At 36.7% G+C, this 9302-nt stretch overlaps 1 long non-coding RNA gene across 1 annotated transcript; it reads right to left on the bottom strand.

Annotated features, from left to right (window-relative positions):
* Window positions 1–248: 248 nt before the first annotated feature.
* LOC110685416 lies at window positions 249–2857 on the bottom strand. Its single transcript, XR_002504040.1, has 2 exons — window positions 2370–2857; window positions 249–646 (listed from the first exon to the last, which is right to left on the bottom strand). It is a non-coding gene; the product is annotated as an uncharacterized LOC110685416 (long non-coding RNA).
* Between the last annotated feature and the right edge of the window lie 6445 nt (window positions 2858–9302).

Below are 9302 nucleotides of genomic sequence, written 5' to 3'. Positions count from 1 at the left end.
AACATTATGTATCACTTTTGTGTATCAAAGTAACAACATTTTTCATTCATCTTATGACGTATAGTAACACTATTCAACATTACGTATCACTTTTTACAAACTAATGTAACACCTTATTAATTAATAGGTAACATTTATCATTATTATTATAATAATAATAACAATAATAATAATAATAATAATAATTATTATTATTATTATTATTATTATTTTTAAATATAAAATAATATTAATATGTACGACAACCATGAAAGTAAAATTAACATATACAATAGATAATAATTTGAATTGAAATAATTTCATAGTTCTTACAAATTACATACATAAATACCAAATTTTTTTTTGGCCAACCAATAATAATCAAAATAAAAACAAAGTTAACTCCGATCTCCAGTCCTCCAAATTCCGAAAAACAGTCAGCATAGTAAGCAGGAGTAATAATAGCAGATAGTAGCAACCACCAAGCAGTAATAGCAGCTAGTAATAGCTGACATCTATACCAGCAGCAGATGTAGCACTAGATAACAGTAGCACTAGATAGCAATAGCGGATATCAGCAGCAACAGAACAGAAGAAGATGGCCAAGTTGAACTATTTTTAAGCCTTACTCTGGACAGGTCCTACTAGTGGGAAAAAGCAAGGATTCCTGTCACAGTTCCAAAATATTACTTCGTATTAATTAAAAGTCCATAGACACTATGTGACTCATCTACAATTCACACTTGACAAAACCAATCTGTTAAAAACAAGACTATATATGCAGTCAAAATTAACCACAATAGAAACAACATAGAAGCTAAAAAAAAAGGGAAAAGGAAGTTAAACCCCCATAAATTTGAGTCAAAATTTTAAGGTTTGAGGCAGGGTTTAGATACTAAATAATCTTCAACAAGATGACCAGGTTTATTGCAGTTCTAACTATGAAAAATAGAGACTCAAAACATAATATGTAAGAAACAGAACAGATGAGGATGTACAAGATCATACGTTTCATAATCTAGAGGGGGCATCACTTATCATAAAATCATGTATCATGACAACAAAAATCAAAGGCATGAAGCAATATGACCTGGTTCTTGATAAATTATATATCCTTATCAACTTCTTATCTATGAAAGATTACTATGAATTGATTGATAGTTGGGGTTAGCTACATATTTTAATAGCATTACAATCTATAACTTTGAAAAGGAGGACAAAGAGATATGTACATGTACTCCAGCATATACTGAGGACTGAACTAAATAATGAATCTACAAATGTTGTCTCTATTTTGAAATTGCAGAATTGACAAGAATATGTGTTAAAATGACTGAAGATGACTTACACATTAACTCAAGAATACTTAGTAGCCATTACGTGCTTCAAGAGACATCTTAGTATTAGATTATTGAAACAAGAAACTACCAAGAAATTCCTAACAAAAGGAATCAAAATCGAAGATGACAAGAATCTACAACTCTCTTTAATTTAAGAAACTAGAATACTTCAAATAATAGGTAGAAAACACAAGAAAGTAATTGCTTATAATAATAAAATAAATTAGAATCAATGAAGGACTGAGAAGTGAAGCAAACTCACAAGCACATCAGCCAATTTTGCATCTAGACTCAACACAACCTGTATAATTCTCACCTTCTCTCTAAATTGAATTTGAATCTCTTTTATACTTCCCTAATTTCCTTTTATACATATCAAACAAAACAAATGACATAAATCCATGTCAGACACAATTAAAAGCATATAATAAGATCACAGTCACATTAAAAGTGATTAAACAAAGTCACAATTTGATTATTTTGCAAAATTTTGGCAAATTCTACAATCAGCAGTAGCTTTAAACAAAATTCCCAAAAGTAAACTGCAAATCAAGTACTTAGTGTATATCATATCATTTTTTTTGTTCTTATCTGAACAATTTAATAAAACAAAGTGCACCTAATTGAAGCGATTAACAATTTGAACAATTTAATTATTGCACCCGATTGAAGTAGGAATCAGAATCCTACACATACAACAACGATTAAATATACATAAATAATGCACTAAGAAACAAAATAAAGACGAATTGTCCCACTTAATACACTAATATTCCCATTTCATTTTTTCAAAGACCTTATCAAACCAAAAATTAATTATAATCTCCTAAACAAATTTTATTAGTCAAAACTCAAAAGCTAACAAAATCATTTTCATATAGAACAGTGGGTAATTAAGAGTAGTTCATAGATTAAACAAAATTGGTCACATATTCCTTAATTTCAATCAAAACTTATGATAATAAATGAATCTCAAGTTTTAAAAGGTATCCAAAAATCAATTAATTAATAGAATTGATGAAAGAGATTAAGAGAGGAGTATAAATAAACCTGGTCAAAGATGAAGCCATTGAGGCGTCTACAAGGTTTGAAGCCAGCCTATGTCCTTGTTCTCTCTCTTCGCTAAAATCAACCACCCAATTTTCCTATGCCCTTATTCAATTCATGATTGATGGTGCTCGTTGTTGATTTATCACATCATCTAGCTCCATCATATTCTCATCTATCATCAAAGTTTCTATTGAATATTCATCTAGGGTTTTCCAACAGAAAGCCCCTTTCGTCACTCAACCCGTGTGCTCGTGGGGTAACGGACTTCTTTGGCCAGTGGGTGGGGACGAATGGTGGGTGGGGACTTAAGGTGGCCGGTGAGAACTTCATTCATTGACCAATGGGTGGGCGCCAGCGTGGGGTGGCTGGCGAGGCGGTGAGTGAGAAAATGAGTTTTAAAGAGAGGGAAAATTGAGATCAGGGAATTGGGAAAGAGTAAAGGAGGAAAAAGAGAAGTGATAAAATATTTTTTTTATTATTATTTTTATCATATGTGTTAACTGAGATGAACACTACAAGAGGGGGGGGTGAATTGTAGTTGAGTTCCTAAATAATAATTTTGCAAATAAAAAATAGAACAAAATAGGAACTTGCGATGCACACAAATTTTACGAGGAAACCTTCTAGTGCCCAACTAGAAGTAAAACCCCGACCTACCTTAGGGATTTCAAACTCAAACAATTCCACTATAATAGGGCAAACACCAAGTTACAACCTATTATAATTCAGCCTTTACTCTCAAGTTCGAGAATGAAATTGCTACAGAACAACACCTTGTTCTACCCAGTTTGAGTCCCACATTCAAACTCACTCGTACTCCCTAAGTACAGATCTTTCCCCTACTCACCAGAAGCTCTCTCTGTATGCAATGATAAAAACTCTTACCCTGATAAACCAAAACCAAATAGAAGAATTAACACCTAGTATATGATAGGCAAGCTATGCATGAAACTCGAAACTAATATGACAGTATGATAAGCTTGGCAAACTTACGCAACTACAGCTCTGTAAATTCTTCACGCATAAAACTCACAAAAAGCCTAGGCTCATATTATTCTCTACTATTTATACGAGTATTACCTGTATAAACAGTAGGTTTACATAAAGATAAATGAGTAAAACTTAACTTATCTTAAAACACGGTTTTTTAATTAAATCCTTTGAAGAAAATCTTTTCAGAAAATAAGATAGAAATATTGAATTAAAAAGCATAATATCTTTTTAACAAACTGATTTTAAAAGATAAATATTTAAAGAAAATCTTTTTCCGATTTCTATCTTTTATCTTTTCCGATTTTAATTTATTTGCCAAGCTAACTGTCACGCTTCTAATAAGTTTCATGTATATCCTACTTAACATATTTAAGAATGTATCTAGAAGATAAAATCTAACTAAAACATTGCTGCGCTGTATTCTTGTTCTGGTAGGTTTACTTGGACTTCACGCTTACTAAGTTCCTCCAAAGATCTTAGTCAGCAATCTTCAAGTTCCTGTGAAGGAACGTTCCTGTGAGGGAACTCAGTTCCTGTTAGGGAACTCTTCTTTTATATTGAATAACTTTCTTGATAAAGAACTCCTTCAAGTCTTCTCAGCTTTAGTTACTTCTTCCATCTCCAAGATCAATTTCACCTAGGCTGCACAAACACTTGAAAAGTCTTTATGAGATGAGTTTGCTGTAACTCAAGTTCCTCATCATCAAAAACTTTAAACATCAACAATATGCTTCTAAAATAAAAGTGTTACAATCAAATGATACCTAAAATTAAAGTGTTACAACTAAGTGCTACCTAATATAAAAGTGTTACAACCAAGTGTTACATAAAACCAAAGTGTTACACGAGTGTTACTTATATCGAATAGCTTTATAACTTTGAAAGTGCTACCATTTTGTGTTACCTAATGTCACTTTTGTAGTAGTGTTAAGTTAAGAAGGATTAAATCAATATTGCTTTGCTTATATATCTTTTTTTAATTTTTAAATAAGGCTCATGATGCCAATAATTGTAGTCACATTTATTTTAATAATAATAGCATATTTATTTTCACCTTAAATAAAAATTACAATGACTTTTATTTTTTATTTTTTTATCCGAGTAAAGAAGTCAAAAGCAATGGAAGAATAATAACAATCGTCGAACAAATAACAGAATTCGCAAAGTCCAATTTTGCCGCGCCACGGAACAATTCACCGCGTCACACTGTAAAATACCGTGACACGGGGATAATCTGTTGGTTTTTTTATGCTAGAAATCCACCGTGGCACGGTGAAAATTCCCGTCACACGGTGAAACTTCCCTGCACGACATTTTATTTTTTTTGCTGGAATTCCACCGTGCCACGGTGGAAACTGCCGTGACACGGTGAACATTCCCGTGGCGCGGGGAATGCTGACGTGTCGTGGCATTTATTTTATTGCCAAGCCACGGGGTACTTTGCCGTCTGGCGTTGGGGTCTGCCGTGGCGCGGTGGGTGCTAAACTAGCGCAATGTATTATTTTCTTGGTTTTGCTGTCTTGTGTGTAGTACCTGATCGACGGAGGAAGGATTTTTTTTTTTTTAAAGTGGTCGGGACCCCATGAGGGGTTGCCTACGTATCCTTAAAAAGGAATCAGGCCAAAAGCAGCTCTATCGGCGTCATGGACCCATGCAAACTAGGCATAAAATTTCTTGCGTTGATTCAAGTTGGTTAAATTGTGGAAACCGTTACCGTCCATGTCTACCAATTGTGCCGCTCCATCAAACATAGTGGATTTAACAATGTACGGACCTGACCAGTTTGGTCTAAATTTTTCTCTTTGATCCAACACATTTTTTTTGCGAAGTGCCTTAAGCCACCAAAGTCACCTTCCTTGATGTTCCTAGTCTTGACTTTTTTATTGAAATGTCGCGCCATAACGCTGCTGGTAAATTTGGACATGATGCAAAGCTGCCTAGCGTTTTTCGTCAAGTAAGACTAGTTCATCATATTTTGCTCTAATCCAGTCGACTTCATCTAGTTGGCTTTCCAACGCAATTCGGAGAGAAGCATTTCGAGCTCTATCGGTTGTACAACTTCAACTCCATTGACCAAAGAGAAAGGGGTAGCCCCCGTTGATGTACGAACAGAGGTTTTGCTGTTAGCTTAGCATATGAGGCAGCTTTGACCCATTTGGTGAAGTAGTCGATCGCTACAAGGATGAACTCATGTCCCCCTTGTCCCGGTGGCATTATCATTCCAATGATGTCGATACCCCAAGTAGAGAAAGGCCATGGAGAAGTATATGTGTAGAGAAACAAAGGTGGAACGTGCTGTAAATTTGCGTAGACTTGACACTTCATACATTTCTTGACGTATTCGACAATCTCTCTCCATAGTATTCCAATAATAACCTTGTCGTTGAATATTTTGGACTAACATCTTAACATTCATATGCGTTCCACATATACCAACATGAAGCTTTTCCATGGTTTTGTGTGCTTCATACTTAGCTATGCATAAGAGATTTCTCCCTAGTGTAGTCCTTTTCTGGAGCTCTCCCTTGATAAGCACATATTGTGAGGCCAAGAGCCTCAAAACACGGCGTACCCTTTTTATCAGTATTAGGAGGGTATTCTCCCTTTGTCACGTAATTAAGGATATATGTATACCATAGTTATTCATCTTCTTATTGTGCTTCTTGTTCATCATAAAAGTGTGTGAACATAAGCCGGCTCATATCTTCTTTCTATGGTCAACGTCATTCTGATTCTGTCCGTTGGAATTTCCACCATTGATGCTAATTTAGCCAGTGCATCGGCAAACTGGTTTTCTTCTCTAGGCAAATTCTTATATTCCACTTCATCTAGTTGCTCCGTGAGAGTTCCCAAATGAGCTTGATACGTAGCGAGACTTTCACTTTTCACCTTCCATCTCTTGGAGATCTGGTTAAAGGTTAGTGAGGAATCACCGTAGATTCTGAGCTTCTTAATTCCCAAGGCCACACCTGTTTTTAATCCCAAGATGCATGCCTCGTACTCTGTGGCATTGTTGGTGACATCAAAGTCGAGCTTCATGGAAATTGGGATATGCTCTTCATTGGGTGATACGAGCAAGACTCCTTCACAACAACCCTTTTGGTTCGAAGCTCCGTCAAAATAGAGTGTCCAGCTATCATCTTCGGTCATGAGTAGATCTTTTTCAGGGAAATCATACTCATCTTCTTCTTTCTCAACTTCTTCTAGTGGAAAATCTGCTAAGAAGTTAGAAACCGCAGAACCTTTGATGGATTTTTGTTGTATAAACTTTAGGTCAAACTGAGCAAGGTTTACTATCCACCTTGATAATCTGCCATTGAGTGTTGCTTTTTTGAATAGTACTTAAGAGGATCCATCTTGGACACGACATGCACTATATGAGTGAGCATGTAATGTCTTAATTTTTGCGCGACCCACACAAGCGCAAGACACAACTTTTCAAGTGGTGTGTATCGCGTCTCATATCCTTGAAGCTTCTTGCTTAAATAGTAAATCACATTGTCCTTGCTTTTAATCTCTTGTGCTAGCATTGCCCCCCATCGTTTCTCTTGTGACCATAAGGTAGAGTCAAAGTGGAAAGTCAGGCATTGCTGGCGCTAGCACGGGTGGGTTTTCCAGGTACTCTTTGATTTCGTCGAAATCTTTTTGGCAATCATCATCCCATGTGAATGAAACATTTTTCTTAAGCCTCTTGAATATAGGTTCACATATCGCTGTGAGTTTTGATATGAACCTACTTATATATTGCAGCCTTCCAATGAAGCCTCAAATTTCTTTCTCAGTCTTGGGTGGTGGCATGGCCATGATTGCTTTGACTTTTGTGGGATCTATTTCAATCCCTCGAGAACTAATCACATACCCAAGTAGTTTGCCTGACGTAACTCCGAATGCACATTTTGCTGGATTTAATCTCATGTTGTACTTGAGAAGTCTTTCAAAGAACTTACGAAGTGCAATGATGTGGCCTGGGCGATCCTTTGACTTGACGATCATATCATCAACGTAGACCTCCACCTCTTTGTGCATCATATCATGTACCAATGTTGTGATTGCTCTTTGGTAGGTGGCACCCGCGTTTTTCAACCCAAATGGGCATTACCGTGTAGCAATATGTACCCCATTGCGTGATGAATGTGGTTTTCTCCATATCTTCCTCGGCCATTACTACTTGATTATATTCGGCGTAGCTGTCCATGAATGATAGGAGGGTATGGTTTGCAATGTTATCGACTAGAATGTCAATGTGAGGTAGAGGGAACCCATTTTTCGGGCTTACCTTATTGAGGTCCCTATAATCAACACACATTCTGACCCTTCCATCCTTCTTCGGAATTGGAACCATATTTGCTATCCATTCTGGATACTTGGATACTTTGATGAAACCTGTAGCCAATTGCTTTCTGATTTCTTCCTTGATTTTGAGAGCCACATCTTGTTTTATACGGCACAACTTTTGTTTGACAGGCTTTATACCTTAAATGAGTGGTATTATATGTTGAGCTATATCCCTGTCAGTTTCCTAGCATATCTTGGTATGACCAAGCAAATGCATCAATAAATTCACTAAGCAAGTTAATTAGCTCTTTGCGTTCATCTTGACTTAGTGCTAATACAATTTTTACTTCTTCCGTAGTCGTATCATTGGAAATATTAACTATTTCTGTATCTTCAATGAATTCTGTTTTATTTTCGTGTTCTTCCATTTCTTTTATTATTTCTTTGCCATTTTTATCATTAGCAAAGCAATATTGATCAGGGTTAGGGGAATGACATGCATCGTAAGCAAAGTTACTGATTTCATTGAATTCATTAGTCATTACATCTAGGAGGGCAAGGTTAGCTGCGACCTCACCGGAATTATTAGGGATAGAAAGAGGAGACTCAACAAGAGACTTCGCATTAAGGGAACTACATTAGACTCTATAGCAGAAAGGGGGTCGGCCTCAGATCCTAAAGACTCATCTACAAACTTAGACTCAGACTCAGACTCGGACTCGGACCCAGACGACTCAGATTCATCAAACATAGGACCTTCGCCAGCGGTCACTTCCAACTTCTCTCCACTTGGCGTAGTGATCTTCACCGTCTTGCGCCATCCTTTTGACACATTATCAGTCGGGATGATTAATTCAGAGTGGTCAAAATCCTTGCTTGATATGACAGCTTGAATGAGCTCGGAATCATCATTGCAAACAGGCTTGGGTACATTCTTTTCTAGTCCAAAAAGAAGATTAATGTTCATATCATCAGAGCTTGGACTAGCTGGTTTCTCAGTTGTGAAGAGCTCAACGCCTTCATCAACAAAGTCACAATCAAGGAACATCTCGAACACTGGCTCACGCTTCCCATCGTGGAAAAAAGGATCAGGGAATTCATAGCATGGGAAGTTTTCCCCTTCTTTGATATACTGGCCATTAAGAGTGAATGGATATGGGTCCATGAAATTTCCGTCTTCATGATTCGATCATTATTGCGAGCCTTCATTTTCATGAGAGCTTGTTTCACATCTTCTTTTGTTGGATTGAATCCCAAGCAAAATGTATCCTTCTTGAGTTCACCAGGATGGCCCCAAAGTTCAGTCGTTTTCTTTTTTAGTTAGAGGGTCATTCTAGGGAAATTCCCTTGCTTCTTCATAATGGCATTAACATTGGTATTTGAATAAGGATCAAAGTCAAGGTGACACTACTCCTCTTCTTCGATCATGAGAACATCATCCAACGAAAACCCCCAGAGATCTTCATCTTCCTCGTCATGTTTGACATGGACGATGGGAGTATCGATAACTTGAATGCGCATGGGGGAGGCATCAATGGTAATTAGAACCCCTCCAACTATATCTTTCACCTATTGGTGCAACAACGATAGGATTGCCTTTAGCTCATGAAGCCAAGGACGACCTAACATCAAATTGAAAGAAGCCTTAATGTCCACCAACTGAAA

The sequence above is a fragment of the Chenopodium quinoa genome, unplaced genomic scaffold, assembly GCF_001683475.1.
Source record: "Chenopodium quinoa cultivar QQ74 unplaced genomic scaffold, ASM168347v1, whole genome shotgun sequence".
NCBI lineage: Eukaryota > Viridiplantae > Streptophyta > Magnoliopsida > Caryophyllales > Amaranthaceae > Chenopodium > Chenopodium quinoa.
This window is presented reverse-complemented; position numbering and strand designations above follow the sequence as displayed.